This window comes from Bos grunniens, chromosome 1 (genome assembly GCF_055505025.1).
Source record: "Bos grunniens cultivar Pamir isolate PY7600 chromosome 1, Bosgru_T2T1.0, whole genome shotgun sequence".
In the NCBI taxonomy this organism is placed as follows: Eukaryota; Metazoa; Chordata; class Mammalia; order Artiodactyla; family Bovidae; genus Bos; species Bos grunniens.
In genome coordinates this window covers 138,099,134-138,118,279 of record NC_141165.1, presented here as the reverse complement: position 1 = coordinate 138,118,279, position 19,146 = coordinate 138,099,134, and the positions used below count along the sequence as shown (strand labels likewise).

General features: G+C 40.9%; 2 long non-coding RNA genes across 2 annotated transcripts in view; one reads left to right on the top strand and one right to left on the bottom strand.

Annotated features, from left to right (window-relative positions):
* Nucleotides 1-10,809, bottom strand: part of LOC147380246 (uncharacterized) — a 100,891-nt gene extending 90,082 nt beyond the window's left edge. The window contains exon 1 of the long non-coding RNA XR_015135047.1: nt 10,670-10,809. This is a non-coding gene — a long non-coding RNA (uncharacterized LOC147380246). The remainder of the gene's footprint in view (nt 1-10,669) is intronic.
* Nucleotides 1-19,146, top strand: part of LOC147380240 (uncharacterized) — a 679,399-nt gene that overhangs the window by 103,476 nt on the left and 556,777 nt on the right. The window lies entirely within an intron of this gene.

The following is a 19,146-nucleotide window of genomic DNA, read 5'->3' as shown; positions in this document are numbered from 1 at the left end:
GTTACTAGAAAATATGGAGTATATTTTCCTTGCCACATAGTAGGTCCTTGTTGGTTTTCTGTGCAGCAGCTGTGTGGCGCTGGAGTGATTGTGTGGATATAACCCACGTCCAAGGGCAGATGGTAGGCACTGGAGCTGCAGCCGTGCGGCGCTGGAGTGACTTTGAGGAGATATCCATGTCCAGGGGCAAAGGAGAAGCCCCAGAAAGACTGTAGGAGGGGCAAAACCACATTTAGAATCAAACCCCATACCTGCCAGAGATGCTTAGAGGGCTCAAACATACCTATGCACACCAGGACCCAGAGACCCCACAGAGATTGAGACAGAACTGTGTTTGGGTATCTCCTGAGAAGGTACAGGTCAGCAGCGGACTGCTGCCGGGGCAGGAGCTCTGGGTGCAGTAGACCTGGGTATGGCATAAGCCCTCAGGGACGAGGTCACCATTAACCCACCTTAGAGCCTCCAGAACTTACACAGGACTGGAAAAACAGACTCTGGGAAAGCACAAACAGAATCTGTGTGCACCAGGACCCAGAAGAAAGGAGCAGTGACACCACAAGAGACTGACCCAGGCTTGCCCATGAGTGTTCAGGAGTCTCTGGTGGAGGTGTGGGTCGGCGGTGGCCTGCTGAAGGGTTGGGGGCACTGAGTGTAGCAGTGCATGCATGGGACCTTTTGAAGGAGGTCACCATTATCTTCATTACCTCCACCGTAGTTTGGCCTCAGGTCAAACAACTGAGAGGGAACACAGCCCAACCCATCAGCAGCAAATTGGTTTAAAGATTTACTGAGAATAGCCCCACCCATCAGAACAAGACCAAGTTTGCCCCTCAGTCAGTCTCTCCCATCAGGAAGCTTCCATAAGCCTCTTATCCTTCTCCTTCAGAGGGCAGATAGACTGAAAACCACATCACAGAAAACTAACCAACCAATCTGATCACATGGACCCAGCTTTGTCTAACTCAATGAAACTATGAGCCATGTTGTGTGGGGCCACCCAAGACGGACGGGTCATGGTGGAGAGTTCTGACAAAACATGGTCCACTGGAGAAGGGAATGGCAAAACACTTCAGTATTCTTGCCTTGAGAACCCCATGAACAGTATGGGAAGGCAAAAAGAAAGGACACAGAAAGATCAACTCCCCAGGTCTGTAGGTGCCCAATATGCTACTGGAGATCAGTGGAGAAATAACTCCAGAAAAATTGAATAGACAGAGCCAAAGCAAAATCAACACCCAGTTGTGGAGGTCACTGGTGATGGAAGTGAAGTCCAATGCTGTAAAGAGCAATATTGCATAGGAATCTGGAACGTTAGGTCCATGAATCAAAGCAAATTGGAAGTGGTCAAACAGGAGATGGCAAGAGTGAACATTGACATTTTAGGAATCAGTGAACTAAAATGGACTGGAACCGATGAATTTAACTCAGATTACCATTATATCTACTACTGTAGGCAAGATTCCCTTAGAAGAAATAGAACAGCCATCATAGTCAACAAAAGAGTCCAAAATGCAGTACTTGGATGCAATCTCAAAAATGACAGAATGATCTCTGTTCGTTTCCAAGGCAAACCATTCAATATTACAGTAATCCAAGTCTATGCCCCAACCAGTAATGCTGAAGAAGCTGAAGTTGAATGGTTCTATGAAGACCTATAAGACCTTCTAGAACTAATGCCCAAAAAAGAGGTCCTTTCCATTATACGGGACTGGAATGCAAAAGTAGGAGGAAGTCAAGAAATACCTGGAGTAACAGGCAAATTTGCCCTTTAAGTACAGAATGAAGCAGGGCAAAGCCTAACAGAATTTTGCCAAAAGAACGTGATGGTCATAGCAAAAACCATCTTCCAACAACACAAGAGAAGACTCTTTACATGGACATCACCAGATGGTCAATACTGAAGTCAGATTGATTATATTCTATGCAGCCAAAGATGGAGAAGCTCTATATACTAAGCAAAACAAGACCTGGAGCTGACTGTGGCTCAGACCATGAACTCCTTATTGCCAAATTCAGACTTAAATTGAAGAAAGTAGGGAAATCCACTAGACCATTCAGGTATGACCTAAATCATATCCCTTATGACTATACAGTGGCACTGACAAATATATTCAAGGGATTAGATCTGATAGAGTGCCTGAAGAACTATGGACGGAAGTTGGTGACATGGTACAGGAGGAAGTGATCAAGACAGTCCCCAAGAAAAAGAAATGCAAAAAGGAAGAATGGCTGTCTGAGGAGGCCTTACAAATAGCTGTGAAAAGAAGAGAAGGCAAAAGAAAAGGAGAAAAGGAAAGATATAAGCATCTGAATGCAGAGTTCCAAACAATAGCAAGGAGAGATAAGAAAGCCTTCCTCAGCGATCAATGCAAAGAAATAGAGGAAAACAACAGAATGGGAAAGACTAGAGATCTCTTCAAGAAAATTAGAGATAGAAAGGGAATTTTTCATGCAAAGAAGAGCACAATAAAGGACAGAAATGGTATGAACCTAAGAGAAGCAGAAGATATTAAGAAGAGGTGGCAAGAATACACAGATGAACTATACAAAAAAGACATTCATGACCCAGACAATCATGGTGGTATAATCACTCACCTAGAGCCAGACATCTTAGAATGCAAAGTCAAGTGAGCCTTAGGAAGCATCACTATGAACAAAGTTAGTGGAGGTGATGGAATTCCAGTTGAGCTGTTTCGAATCCTAAAAGATGATGCTGTGAAAGTGCTGCACCCAATATGCCAGCAAATTTGGAAAACTCAGCAGCGGCCACAGGACTGGAAAAGGTCAATTTTCATTCCAATCCGAAAGAAAGACAATGCCAAAGAATGCTCAAATGACTGCACAATTGCACTCATCTAATACGCCAACAAAGGAATGCTCAAAATTCTCCAAGCCAGGCTTCAACAGTACGTGAACTATAAAATTCCAGATGTTCAAGCTGGATTTAGACAAGGCAGAGGAACCAGAGATCAAGTTGCCAACATCCATTGGATCATCAAAAAAGCAAGAGAGTTCCAGAAGAACATCTACTTCTTCTTTATTGACTATGCCAAAGCCTTTGACTGTGTGGATCACAACAAACTGTGGAAAATTCTGAAAGAGATGGGAATACCTGACCACCTGACCCGCCTCCTAAGAAATCTGTATGCAGGTCAAGAAACAACAGTTACAACTGGTCATGGAACAACAGACTGGTTCCAAATAGGGAAAGGAGTACGTCAAGGCTGTATATTGTCACCCTGCTTATTTAACTTATTTGCAGAGTATATCATGAGAAACGCTGGGCTGTAGGAAGCACAAGCTGGAATCAATATCAATAACCTCAGATATGCAGATGGCACTACCCTTATGGCAGAAAGTGAAGAGGAACTAAAGAGCCTCTTGATGAAAGTGAAAGAAGAGAGTGAAAAAGTTGGCTTAAAACTCAACACTCAGAAAACTAAGATCCTGGCATCTGGTCCCATCACTTTATGCAAATAGATGGGGAAACAGTGGAAACAGTGACAGACTTTATTTTTCTGGGCTCCAAAATCACTACAGATGGTGATTGCAGCCATGAAATTAAAAGACGCTTGTTCCTTAGTAGAAAAGTTATGGTCAATCAAGAGAGCTTATTAAAAAGCAGAGACATTACTTTGTCAACAAAGGTCCATCTAGTCAAAATTATGGTTTTCCCAGTAATCATGTATGGATGTGAGAGTTGGACTATAAAGAAAGTTGAGTGCTGAAGAATTGATGCTTTTGAATTGTGATGTTGGAGAAGACTCTTGAGAGTCCCTTGAACAGCAAGGTTATCCAACCAGTTCATCCTAAGGGAAATCAACCCTGAATATTCATTACAAGGACTGATGCTGAAGCTGAAACTCTAATACTTTGGCCACCTGATGGGAAGAACTGACTCATTGGAAAAGACCCTGATGCTGGGAAAGATTGAAGGCAGGAGGAGAAGGGGATGACAGAGGATGAGATGGTTGGTCGGCATCACCGACTCTATGGACATGAGTTTGAGTAAACTCCAGGAGTTGGTGATGGACAGTGAGGCTTGGCATGCTAAAGTCAATGGCATCACAAAGAGTTGGACACGACTGAGCGACTGAACTGAACTGTTCTTGCCTGGAGAATCCCATGGACAGAGGAGCCTGGTGGGCTGCCGTCTATGCGGTCGCACAGAGTCGGACACGACTGAAGCGACTTAGCAGTAGCAGTAGCAACAATATGTATATATTAACCACAATCTCCTAATTTATTACTCTTCCAATGCTTTCCCCTTTGGTACACATAAGTTTGTTTTATGTGTCGGTGGGTCTATTTATGTTTTGTAAATAATTTCATTTGTATCTCTTTTTTTTTAATTTCAGATATAATTGTGCATTTTTATTTCAGTCAATAAATCAGAGATCTTGACTAAACTAACATAAATTTATAGTCAAATTAAGAGAGCAAAGACCTAGAAGAACAGAAGATTGTGATGAGGGAGTGGGATGTGAGAGTTCTAAGTTTTAAGAAATGGAAAAGGGTCTCACAGACAATGAGAAGCTCTGGGATATTGTAGTGAAAGGTGGAAGAAAGGTAGTATAGGAAACAAGTGTGGGAGAGGAGCAAGTAGGGGTATCAGACTAAGAGATTAAAAACTACTATACTGTGTATTAAAAAAAAAAGCGGGGGGGGGGGCTTCCCTGGTGGCTCAGAGGGTAAAGGGTCTGCCTGCAATGCGGGGGACCTGGCTTCGATCCCTGGGTGGAGACGATCCCCTGGAACAGGAAATGGCAACCCACTCCAGTACTGTTGCCTGGAAAACCCCATGGACAGAGAAGCCTGGTGGGCTACAGTCCATGGACAGACAGAAAATGAACTCATGGTTGCTGGAGGGAATGGATAGTTAGGGATTTGGGGGAGGTCATGAACACACTACTATATTGAAAATTGATAACCAGCAAAGATCTATTGAGCAACACATGGAACTCTGCTCAATGTTATGTGGTAGCCTGGATGGGAGGGGGTTTGGGGTAGAATGGATACATGTATATGTATGGCCAAATCCCTTCATTGTTCACTTGAAACTATCACATCATTGTTAATCAGCTACACCCCAATACAAAATAAAGGTTAAAGTTACAAAAAAATAATAAGCAATGAGGATATATTGCAAAGGGAAATATAGTAATTATTTTATTAATTTTAAATGGAGTATTATCTAAAAAAATATGGAATCACTGTCATTCACCTGAAACTAATACTGTAAATCAACAATACTTCAACTAAAAATAAACATAAAATATTTTGTTAAGCATAAAAAGGAAAGGTTTTAGAACAGTGAATATAATATCTTACCATTGTCTATTTTTAAGAATAAGTAATTTATAAATACGCATGTATATTCATATATATATATGATTATATTTTCATAAAATATTTCTGGAAAAATATTCAAAATTTGGTGATAATAATTGCTTCCAGAGAGGGGTACTGGAATACTGAAAGACATGGGGAGAAGATAATTTTCATTTGTCACTTTTTGATGAGTAGCCACTTGTAGAGTCCTCATTAATCATGGAAGTGACCTGATTACTTGAGGCAGGGTAGTGGGAGTTACAGTTGTGCATCATATCAGATAACTCAAAGAGAGGGGGCTTTTTGGATATGATTGGGGTGTTGAGGTTTGAAAGTTACAAATCTTGGGTCTAGGTCAATATCACCCACTATTTCAGAGATGCAAATGAAGAGAAAATGGCTAGCATCTTTAAGGAAAGCTGCCTGAGAGGTGATGACGTCAAGGAAAAGCCAAGTTTACATTAGGACAAGAACACAACGAGTTCTGAGAAGAGACTGAGGATTTTGTGGAAATGGAATAAGATTTCAGGAGAGCAAGAGAAAGGGTTGTGAGAGAGGTCATCAGTGGGAAGCAATGAGAAGATGACTCAGAGGAAAAAAAAAAAAAAAACACAGAGCATAAAGGAGAAGAAAATTAGAAAGCAATGCCTGATGTGCCTGAATTCTAGACCTGAGGGCAACAGCCATGAGAGGCATGAAAGAAATTAGCAGTTCACAAGGTTCTGTGATTTCATCAATGTCAGTTTGGGCAAGAGTCCCAAGTGACCCAACAGTGTTAGCTGGTGACCCAGTCTATAAGTGCTGCGATTGGCACTGGCTAGAACCCATGTACTCTCAACTATCAGGGTCTGGGTCTCTCAACTGCATCAACAGGCTCTCTACACAGTGTTCCTGATAGAAATTCAGTGAAAAATGGTTTCTGTGGAGTCACAAAACTCAACCCTAAGTAGCAATGGCCACCCACATGGGGGCCTTTCTCTCAACTGCATCATCAACCTGATATTTCACCTTCTGACCTATTTTTCCAACATTCCAATCACCCCGTATAACTGAACATATATGTGGAATTTAAAAAACAAAACTCCTAGAAACAGAGGAGACATGGTTGCCAGGGGTGGAGGTTGGGGGTGCAAACGGGTGAAGCTGGTCAAAGACACAAACTTCCAGTTATAGGGTGAATAAGTTTTGGAATCTAATGTCCAGCATGGCAACTATAGTTAACAATACTGCATTGTATACATGCAAGTTGCTAAGAGAACTTATCAGTTCTTACCAAATACAAAAAAAAAAGAAAGGGTAGCTATGTGAGATGACAGATATATTTACTGATCTTATTAACAAACATGGTAATCATTACACAATATATATGTTTATCAAATCATCCTTTATACACCTTAAACTTACACATGCTCTATGTCAATTATATCTTAAGAGTGAAGTTAAAGTCACTCAGTCATGCCACTGTTTGCAACCCCATGGACTATACAGTCCATGGAATTCTCCAGACCACAATACTGGAGTGGGTAACCGATTCCTTCTCCAGGGGATCTTCCCAACATAGGGATCAAACCCAGATCTCCCACATTGCACGCAGATTCTTTACCAGCTGAGCCACCAGGGAAGCAGCTCTGTCTTAACAGAGCTGGGAGGAAAAGTTACCTGACATGCTTTAAAAACAAGCAAACAAACCACAACAACAGATACCTAAGACACACCTCCTAATCTGACTGAATTATTCTAAGATAGGGATCTCTGAAACTTCCCCAGGCAATTCTATGTATAGCCGAGGTTGAGGGCTAATTTACTTCAACACCTTTGTAAAGATAAAAAGCTAAGGGAGATTATCCAAGGTCTGCTATCTGGAAAGTGAAGGCAAGGTAGGAAACCCAGTCTCCTGGCTCTGAGTCTAGTACTCATCCCCCATGCATCAAGTTGCTTTGACTCATGATTCCGTCCTCTCTCTCAGCTTCACCTGGCTCTTTACCTAACCTCGAGGCAAAAATTAAAAATACCAAAATGTGACCACAATGAACACATTCTTCACATGGACCCACATGTCCAGCTGCCACCACCTGCAGAAGCCCACACCTCTTCTGTACCACAGTGCACTGTTGCTGTGCATTGCTTAAGAACATTGATGAATGGTGCCCGTTGGCCCACACTACACATTCATGTGATCTAACCTCAGTGTGTGCTCATTTTGCTTGGTCATCCTTACTCCCCTCTTTTTGTTCCTTGTCGGGCCAGTCACAGAGTCTGCTCCAAATCTTTTCACTTGCCTTAGCTCTGTATCCCCTCATAGATTAAACCGTCTGATATTAATGTTATCTATTCCCCTAGTCTCTCCTCTGCCTGAAACCATCTCTATATTTTCATCTGTTCTCTTTCCATGTCTAACTTCTGCCTGTGATTAGATTTAACCTCTTCCCCGCTCCCCATTCTTTCCCTCTGATACATATTCGGTCTTCTTCTCTTTCTCCAGTCAAGCATTTCTTCTCTACTGCCTCTTTTCTCTAAGTCTACTTAGGAGTTTTCCTCATCTTTAAAGTAATGCTTCCCTTACAATTACAGCTGCATTAAAGCTACTATCACTCCCCAATTTTTCTTTCTCTGTTTAACTTTTCTATTAGATGGTTTAAAATCACTCCTAGTGTTTCTACCTCTTCCTTGTAATGTGACTTCCAGCATTTACCTGCTGAAACCAATCTCTTATTTACATATGCGGGGTTACTTGTCAAAATTAAGCCTCATTTATTGTCCTTGCACTAAGGAGCACTCTTTTACTTTGAAACTTTCTTTCCCCTTTTTTGCGTGGCATTGCAGAACTGCATTCTCAATAATTTTATTTTTGCTCCCTCTCTCTCCCTTTCTTTCTCTCTGCTTCTGTCTCTTCTGGCTCTCAATTTTCTGACCTCATCTCAGTACCTCAGGCTGTGCCCATGGACTAGCAATACTGCTGCATCCTGGGAGCTTGTCAGGTGAACATCTCGGGCCCCACTTTAGACTATCGAGGCAGAATCTGTAGTTCAATAAAATGCCCAGGTGATTTATATACATGGTAAAGCTTTAGAAGCATTGCTCTACATTTCTGCCCTTGGCCTTTCTCTCTAACCTTTGTTCATTCTATTCTTGATATGATCCCAAACTCCAAGTAACCATTCTAAACAAAAATCCCCCAATTTATTCCTCTGACCATGAGTTCATTCCATCCTTTACACCATGCCCCCATTTTCAGAGCTTTCAAACATCCACTATGAATTTTTAATGGACAATGTACCATGTTCAAAGAAAGTCTTCATCTCTTCTATGTTCTTTCTTCCTTATAACAATTAATGAACACTCCCCTAGGCACCTGAGGTTATAAGTTTTTATTGCTGTTATTTCTGATTCCATTTTCTCTGCAACAGACCTTCACACAATAAAGCATATAATCGTAATTGGTTCCATCCCTTAAACATCTTTTGCCTTCCTATTACTTAAAAAACACAGAATGATAGAAAGATAATCACTTATGGTGACTTATGAGCCAGGTATTCTTCTAAGAGCTTTACAAACATAAACTCATTTAAACTTAATCTTGTTAGATAATAGTGTCTAATTATCTTATCATCTTATAGACTCTGGTCATTTTTCACTCAGATCTCTGCTATTGCCCACCTGCTAACTTCTACACTTTCTTCAGTCAGGGACCATATGATGAAAATCTTCACTAACCTTTGTGTACTGTATAAACTAAAGTTTATAGGGTAATTGCATAAGATAATCCTATTTAACCCTCCCGAGAAAAATAAAAATGAAAAACTATGAACAAGGTATTTATATTTCCATTTTACAAATAAGTAAAATAGGATTCTAAGTATTTATGTGATTTGTTCAAAACCAACAGCTGCCTTCTTACACTTATCCTGTGCAGCTGTCTCTTCCTGAAATACAGATAGCGCCTCCTCTTAACAAACAAAATGAAATAATGTTGATGTCTTCTAACTCTCTACAGAATGATGCGACCCACCTTTCCAATTTTAACTCCCCCACACCCTATTCTACAATTACTCACTATTCGAAGAATGTTCGGGTGCTTTCCCAATCCTGGTTTTGTTCACACTCTTCCCACTGAGACAGGTTGGAACCAGGCACCCTTTGCTGCAATGCTTGCATCTGGACACACCTCTCCTTCAGCAACAAAATTTAAAGAAACTGTATGGGACTAAAAATAACTGCATGCATGCCCAGTTGGTGCAAATTCTGTACAAAAGATACAAAGAGACCGAAAAACCCAACTGCCACTTCTAAAGAGCCTGGAGCAAAAACTGAGTGTCAGGAGCAAAAGAAGGGTACTGTGCCTGACCCCTGCACTCAACACCACCAGTGAAGTGAAAGTCAAAGTTGTTCAGTCGTGTCTGACTCTTTGGGATCCCATGGACTGTAGACTGCCAGGCTCTTCTGTCCGGAATTCACCAGGCAAGAATACTGGAGTGGGTAGTCATTTCCTTCTCCAGGGGATCTTCCCAACCCAGGGATCGAACCCAGGTCTCCCACATTGCAGGTATATTCTTTATCATCTGAGTCAGGGAAGCCCCTCGACACCACCAGAGGGAAGGGCAAACCACCTGAGCTACTCCTCCAGCCTGAAGCCTGGACACACTCCTACCCTCACCCCATGTAAGGAATGAGTTTGGCCCCCTCAGTGGGCGAGTGAGCAAGGGAACTCCTTGTTTGTTCTTGCTCCCACCTGCTGCAGCAGGGGCCCCAGTAAAGCCTTGCCTGAATTTCTTGTCTGGCCTCTAGTCGATTTCTATTGATTGAGAAAGACCAAGAACCCTGGTCATTTTCTCCACCACCTGCAATATCCTTCTTCCCATCACCATGCTAGAAAGTGGTCCTCAACACTCAAGGCCCTACTCAAAAGGCCTTAGCACTAACAAAGTCCTTCCCTATCACCTGCAGCAGGCCAAATTAGTGCACGCTTCTCCTCTTTTACCAAATCATTTAGAGCACAGTAAATCAGAGCATCGTTTCTGGAGTCTAAGCCCTTGGGTTCCAGGCCTGGCTGTGTCGTTTACCACCTATGGGCCTTGGACTTCAATTCCTATCAGTGAAGTGAGAAGGATAATAGTATCCAGCTCTTCCGGTTATGATGAAACATCAGGCACAGGACTAGACACAGAGATACAGCAGTGACTAAATTGATAAGTTTTCTGCAGCTATGAAGCTTCATTTACAGGGACAAATAAAAATAAATGAGTAAAAAAATAAATGTTGCTATATAACTACCACCAGTGAAATCCATTAACAGTTTTCAGGAAATAAAAATAGAATCTAGGTAATAAAATAGTCTAACCTTTTTCTTCCTTGGTGCTAGTCTTGGTGCCTGCTCATACAGTGTCGTATGCAGAGGCCTTGCATGTGACCCTTCGGACCAGAGATCTTGGTGAGAAACTGCTGCACCAACACCTCATACTGTGTGCAGAAGCCACACACAACACAGCAATTCAAGATGACAGCAGTGCTGTTAGCTGAGCCCAGCACTGGAACCCAGAGCCAGAGCAGCACAGCTATGCCTGCCTTGAGAGAACTCCTCCCCCTTCCCTCCCAGCTGACAGGGATCCTTATAAAGCGAGCCCTGCCCACTGATCCCTATAAAGCAAACAAGGAGCTTGTTTGCTCTAGAGCAGGCTCCCACCTCTCCATTTTCTAATCAGAGAGCAAAGCTTTCCTTTGCTTTGAGCCAAATTTGTTCTACTGGCTGGAACCCCCGACACCTGGCAGAAGAACCCTTCTTGGGGACTAACTCAGAACTAACATACTGTCTTAGCTAATTACCTATTTAAAGGCCCTCTAAAGAGGTGGAAAACAAGAAAAAAAAAAGAGGTGGAAAAGATCAGTTTACATTCCAATCCCAAAGAAAGGCAATGCCAAAGAATGTTCATACTATCGCACAATTGCACTCATCTCACACGCTAGCAAAGTAATGCCTAAATTCTCCAAGCCAGGCTTCAAGAGTATGTGAACCGTGAACTTCCAGATGTTCAAGCTGGATTTAGAAAAGGCAGAGGAACCAGAGATCAAATTGCCAACATCTGCTGGATCATAGAAAAGGCAAGAGAATTTCAGAAAAACATCTACTTCTGTTTCATTGAATACACTAAAGCCTTTGACCATGTGGATCTCAACAAACTGGAAAATTCTTCAAGAGATGGGAATACCAGACCACCATATCTGCCTCCTGAGAAACCTGTATACAGGTCAAGAAGCAACAGCTAGAACTGGACATGGAACAATGGACTGTTTCCAAATTGGGAAAGGAGTACATCAAGGCTGTATATTGTCAATTGTCACCTGCTTATTTAACTTATATGCAGAGTATCCTATGCGAAGTGCCATACTGGATGAAGTTGAAGCTGAAATCAAGATTTCCAGGAGAAATATCAATAACCTCAGATATGCAGCAGAAAGCGAAGAAGAACTAAAAAGCCTCTTGGAGAAGGAGAAAGAGGAGAGTGAAACAGCTGGCTTAAAACTCAACATTCAAAAAACGAAAATCATGGCATCTGGTCCCATCACTTCATGGCAATTAGATGGGGAAACAACAGAAACAGTGAGCGACTTTCTTTTCTTGGGCTCCAAAATCACTGCAGATGGTGACTGCAGCCATGAAATTAAAAGATACTTGCTCCTTAGAAGAAAAACTATGACAAACCTAGACAGTATATTAAAAAGCAGAGACATTAGTTTGCCGACAAAGGTCCGTCTAGTAAAATCTATGGTTTTTCCAGTAGTCATGTATGGATGTGAGAGTTGGACCATAAAGAAGGCTGAGCACCGAAGAGCTGATGCTTTGGAACTGTTGTGTTGGAGAAGACGCTTGAGAGTCCCTTGGACTGCAAGGAGATCAAGCCAGTTCATCCTAAAGGAAATCAACCCTGAATTTTCATTGCAAGGACTGATGCTGAAGCTGAAACTCCAATACTTTGGCCTCCTGATGTGAAGAGTTGACTCATTTGAAAAGACCCTGATGCTGGGAAAGATTGAAGGAGAAGGGGACAACAGAGGATGAGATGGTTGGATGGCATCACTGACTCAATGGACATGCGTCTGAGCAAGCTCAGGGAGATGGTAAAAGACGGGGAAGCCTGGTGTGCTGCAGTCCCTTGGGTCGCAAAGGGTCACACATGACTGAGAGACTGAACTGAACAGATATTGTCTTTTGGACAGTAAAACTAGCCCTCCATAACCATGGGTTCCACATTTGTGGATTCAACCAATAATGGATAAAAAAAATTTGAAAAAAATGCCAAAAAATTCCCAAAAGCAAAACTTGAGATTGCTGTGCCAGAAAGTATTTACATAGCATGTGCATTGTATTAGGTATTATAAGTAATCTAGAGATGATTTAAAGAATAGGGAAAAGTAAAGTATTATATGCAAATAGTTATACCATTTTATATAACGGACTTGAGCATCTGCAAATTTTGGTATTGGTCCTGGAACCAGTCCCAGAAATGTGCTCTGCCTAGGAATTTTAGGGCACTGAAACCATCGTGTATAATAGTGTAATGATGGATACACTTGCCAAAACCGCAAGTGAACCCAATTGTAAGCCAGGAACTTTGGGTGATAACGTGTCATTTTAGGTTCATTGATTGCCACAGTTGTACCACTTTTGTGGGGGATGTTGATACTAGGGAGGCTGGGAGTATATGGGGAATCTGTGTACTTTCCAGTCAATTTTTCTGTGAACTTAAAACTGCTCTAAAAAATAGTGTTTAAAAAATAAAGTGTATTAAAAAGAAAAACTATTAAAATATTTCATATAGTCATAATGTATCTCCTTTACGTATGTTTTATAAAAATACTTCTTTCCTTCTGTGGGTTCTCTGGCTAGATTTGCCTTGTGTTCTTTTATTTCTTGACCCTGAGAAGATTACACATGATCGTGGCAGTGAGTTAACTGAGAGGCAGTCAGGCAGAGGACTTAATTGCTCAGTCTTGAAGTGGGACAATTTGACCATATGAATTTGGATCTTTGTGACACCTCTGCACTTCAGTCTCCTTATTTGGGAAGTTGGAATAACAATCATTGCTACAGGGTTATTTTGAGGAGGAGTTTATATGCATATATTATATGCTGAATAAATATTAATACAGTGGACTATTACTGATTCTGGCTATTCATAATCCATTCCAAGTTTGTTAACCACATCCCTATTTCTCATCAGGGAAATACCTCTGCCAATCTCAGACCACACAGTTTTGTTGATGCTGGCCCCACCCCAACTCCAGGTGGTACACTCTACATGGTCCAGAACCAATCAGCTCATCATATTCCCCAGGCCAGGCCAAATTCATTCTAAAATGGGCAAGCAACCCAACTCAGGCTGAGAATATAGTAAGACTTTTGATGAAACTTCTGGACAGTCAGTCACTGTATTCTAGAGGCCTAAAGGCTGAGAAAATATAAGGTCTTGGGGCTGCTTAGACCCCTTCTTTGTTGTTTGTTTGATTGTAAGCAAGAGAAATTTATTTCTTGAAATGTCCAAGATCAACGCCGATAGATTTGGAGTCTGGTGAGAGCCCCCTTTCTGGTTTGTAGATGGTCATGTTCTTGCTGTGTCTTTACATGGCAGAGAGAGAAAGCAATGACCCTTCTCAGGTCTGTTGTTCTAAGGGCACTAATCTCATTCATAAGGGCCCTACCTTCATGACCTAGTTACCTCCCAAAGGCCCCACATCCAATTCCATCACACTCGGGATTCAGGCTTCAACATCTGATTTGGAGAGGAGGACCCACTCCAGTGTTCTTGCCTGGAGAATCCCAGGGACGGCAGAGCCTGGTGGGTTGCCGTCTATGGGGTTGCACAGAGTCGGACACGACTGAAATGACTTAGCTTAAACATTCAGTCCATAGCAAGGAACCACCAATGGTTTATGAGACATTTGATAAGATCATTTCAAAGAACATCTTGGGGTATATTTGATTCAAAGAATTTATTACCAAGGCCAGCCTTTGGAAGAAAAAGAATATAAAGCAAATTTTGGAGACTAAAAGTATCATTTATATCTTTGGTTAATCAGTACTCTAATTTTAATTAGTAGAAGAAACCTTTACTCATGTCTACTTTACTAATTTGTTATAATTTCATTTAGGTTGAGAATCAGCATGCACTCTTTGAAAAAAATTAATAAATAATAATTGAAAGTGAAAGTTGCTCAGTTATGTCTCACTCTTTAGCGATCCCCTGGACTGTAGCCTCCCAGGAAGAATTCCTTGTCCATGGGATTTTCCAGGGAAGAATATTGGAGTAGGTAGCCATTCCCTTCTCCAGGGGATCTTCCTGACCCAGAATCGAAACCGTATCTCTTGCATCTCCCGCATTGCAGGCAGGTTCTTTACCATCTGAGTCACCAGGGAAGCCCTTATTTAAATAATACTAAATAAGTTTAACATAGTAATAAAACCTTCCAGGTCTGTAGCCAGCCTAGTTGGATTCCTGGTTCTGCCATTTACTGTCTGTATTTGGGCAAATTACTAAACCTCTCAAAATCTTTAAGTTTCCTCATCTACAAAGTGAGGAAAACTATAGAACCTTTCTCTTTGGCAGTTGTGAAGATTAGAAGTGGAAATGTAAGTGCTGTTGGGCTTCCCTGGTAGCTCAGCTGGTAAAGAATCCATCTGCAATGCAGGAGACCCTGATAAGATTCCTGAGTCAGGGGAAGATTCCCTGGAGAAGGGCATGGCAACCCACATCAGTATTCTTGCCTGGAGAATCCCTGTGGACAGAGGAGCCTGGCAGGCTGCAGTCCATAGGAAGACAGAGTCCTGAAGCCCTTTTAACATCACGAGAAGATATCTAAGAATTGTGTCAGAGAGAAGAGCAGAGAGCCTGGGCAAGAGAAATTGGACCTAGGGACACCAAAAGTCCCAGTGCCTTTTGGTCACATGATCAAATAACCTCTCCTTTTCACTTCAGCCAACGTTGAGTTTTCTGTCCAAGGCAAGAAAGGAGCCGCAACTGACTCAGCTCTCATTACTGATGAAAATCTTATTGAAAAGATGATGTACATCAAGGTTAAAAAAACATAATTGAGATATAATGTTTTAATTACTCAAAATTGTGCCAACCTGGCAATTACTATTGCAGTCTGCATATTACTTCAGAAAAACAGAAAGGAACCTCCTCAACCTGATAAGAGGCATATATGAAAATCCTACAGCTAGTGTTATATAAATGATGAAAGACTGAACACATCCTTCCTAAGATGGGGAACAAGGCAAAGATGTCCACTCCCACCATTTCACTGAAGGCTCTAAGATAATAAAGGAATAAAAACAAACAGACTGGAAAGGAAGAAACAAGTTATTTTATTTACAAATAACTCCATCCTTCAGCCAGGTGAAAGGGAAATGGGATGGGGTGGAAGTGTGGTAAGTGAAGTATATGATGAGCAGAGAGAAAAATCTAATTTACTAAATAAATTAATACAGTAGTAAACTTACTGATAAATAAAAAGATAGTGTACTATGACACAGAAGATATTTTATAAATATTTGATGCTTATTAATTATGCTTTAATACAGCAAAGAATAATAATATCAGTTTTCAGAGGGCTCCAGAAAATGCACTAATCTGGGAATCTGCTGACCTAAAATTTTAATACTGGGTTTATCACTTATCCGACCTTGGGCAGGTCACTTTACTCCTCTGGATCAGAGTCTGGATATTTTTAAAAGGAGGCTACTCCATGAAAAACAAAGAAATAATGGCATTTGGAGCAACATGGATGGACCTGGAGATTTCCGTGCTAAGTGAAGTAAGTCAGACAAAGATAAATATATGATATCGCTTCTGTGTGAACTCTTTAAAAAAATGATACAAACAAATTTATTTACAAAATAGACTCACAGACTTAGAGAAAGGACTTATGGCTACCAGAGGGGAAAGGTGGGGAATGAGGAATAGCTTGGGAGTTTGGGATTGACATGTACACACTGCTATATTTACAATGCATAACCAACAAGGACCTAATATATAGCACAGGGAACTCTGCTCATACTCTTTAATAACCAAAATGGGAAAGGAATTCGAAAAAGAATAGATGTATGTGTAACTGAATTGCTTTGCTGTACACTTGAAACTCACACAATACTGTTACTCAACTATACTTCAATATAAAATAAACATTTTTTATAAAGGAAGCTACTAAAGGAAATAATTTCTAAGAGCCTTTTTCCAGATCTATGCTAAAATTTCTATTTAAGCCTTTCTGTGTTTTTGAGTTAATTTCCATTCATATTGTCTCCATAGGCTCCAATTCCTTGTAATTTACATACTTTTATTGCAGAATATTACTCTGGAGTTTGCTGTGGTTGTGTTCAAGGAATCAGAGGCTATGAAATGGTTTTCCCTTTCACCACCCAGAAATAGTAAAGAAGACATTTAGCATGTTTTCATCATTGGAGAAGGCAATGGCACCCCACTCCAGTACTCTTGCCTGGAAAATCCCATGGACGGAGGAGCCTGGTAGGCTGCAGTCCATGGGGTCACTACGAGTCAGACACGACTGAAGCAACTTAGCAGCAGCAGCAGCAGCAGAATCATTGATTATGGGTCTTATTTTTTCTTCTTTCTATAGTCCTCCATCTTTGACACATTACGTGCCTGGAATACCACTGTTATTTCTCTTCACTGATTTCTAGAGAAAACTAGAGTATTGGAGGATACATGAGTGAACCAAAAAATTTCAAGATGCTAAATACCAATAAATAGTTCAATTCACCAACTGACTTTTCTCTAGCTATATCTGAAAAGCTTCCTCTGATATTTTAAAAAATATTTATTTATTTGGCTGTGCTGGGTCTTAATTGGGACACACAGGATCTTTTAGTGGCTGCAAGCAAACTCTTAGTTGTGGCCTGTGGGATCTGGTTCCCTGACCAGGGATAGCACCCAGGCCACCTGCATTGGGAATTCAGAGTCTTAGCCAGTGGACTAGTCTTAGCCACTAGTCCTTCCCTCTGGTATTTCTGATCTTTGACTTACTGGAAGAGTTACTGTGCCTATTAGGATCTTAGTTTGAAAAGAGCCCTATTTAGGTTCTCTCTTTTTACTGTATTAATAAAAAGCCAGAATTTTAAAAAGATGTGCAACATGAGCAAAATTTTTCAAAGTCTTAAAATGACTTTGTCTTTTTGCTGTGTTAGAATGAGGTACCCCCTATCTTATTCTGCCCTAGGCAGTTCCCAGATGGCAGGTCCCATATAGGGCTCCTCCATTACATTAAGTTTTGTGCTTAGTTGCTCAGTCATATCCGGCTCTTTGTGACCTCATGGACAATAGTCCATCAGGCTCCTCTGTCCATGGAATTCTCCAGGCAAGAATACTGGAGTGGGTTGCCATTCCCTTCTCCAGGGGATCTTTCCCACCCAGGGACTGAACCCAGGTCTCTTGCACTGAAGGCAGATTCTTTACCATCTGAGCCACCAGGGAAGTCCATGTAGATTTTAAGAGAAGTGAAATCTCTCTTCTGAAGATCATACTCCTGGGTTCATGACCTTTAGAAATTTTCCTTCCTGTTCTGTTCACATTATCCCAGAAGAGAACTTTTCATCCAAAAGCCCTACTAATCTTTAAAAAAAAAAAAAAATATATATATATATATATATATATATGCATTTATTTATTGTGGCTGCGAGGTGTCTTAGATACTGCATGTGGGATCTAGTTCCCTGACCAAGGATCAAACTCAGGCCCCCTACATTGGGAATATGGAGACTTAGGTACTGGACCACCAGGGAAGTCCCAAACTGCTAATCTTTACTACTATGTGTGAGGCTATTCTGAGATACAAACTTCATATAGTTAAGGAAAATTCCAGATTTGGTCTCGTGATATACAATTACCTTAGCACAGTTTTAAAGAATTAGACTTAAACCTTGGGACCATCTTAACTGTAGCTCTAACCAGAATCTAAACTCCCTCCTTCAAACCCTTCATACCTCCTGGCATGGGCTTTGATCCAAGTCTCTTCCTTTAGTTTTAAATAGAAGTGAAACCACTAATGACCAATGAAGTTGCCAACTTGGCTTGTGTCTCCTAAATATCACCCTTGGGAAACCTTGACCAGTATGTCTTAATCTTCTTTTAGCTGAGCCTCCACACCAATATGCAACTCTGTTATTCTGTTTGCTCTCTTTATCTGTTGTTTTTATATTTCTTCCCATCCTTGATCTTTCCTAAGGCTCTTAACTTGTGTTGTATTCTCTTAGATTTCCCTCTGAACCCCTAAACTTTGTATTTCACAGACTTTTAAACTCAGGCCCCAATTTTAACCTACAGACTGCAAAACCCCTCACCCTTGAAGAGATGTGTGAATTTTGTCAACTTCAAATGGTCCATTCCAAATCTCTTACTATGTGGTAATGAAACTGGAAATAAATAAGTAAATAGTTATTTATACACAAATTCTCAAACATGTTTGCTTCTTCCTGTTGAAAAGTTTCCAAATTCAGATGTTTTTTCAATAGTGTGAAATATCACTGTCATCTTAATAGGCAGAACAAATAAATGTCTTCAGCTTCACTCTATCTTAAATGGAAGCAATGTAGAGAAATGTATAAAATGACAGTCTATAGAGAAATGCATAAAATGAAAATGATAGTGAGTGAATTTTTATAAAAAAGCTAAACTTGTTATGCCTGTCATGTTGATCTCATCTGGTCTCTATGAGAATGGATGTTTGATACATTTGAGGTGTTGCTGGAGTCTGCATTGATCACTGTACACTAAGTTTCTAAATAATTCTGGCAGTGTTTTAGTG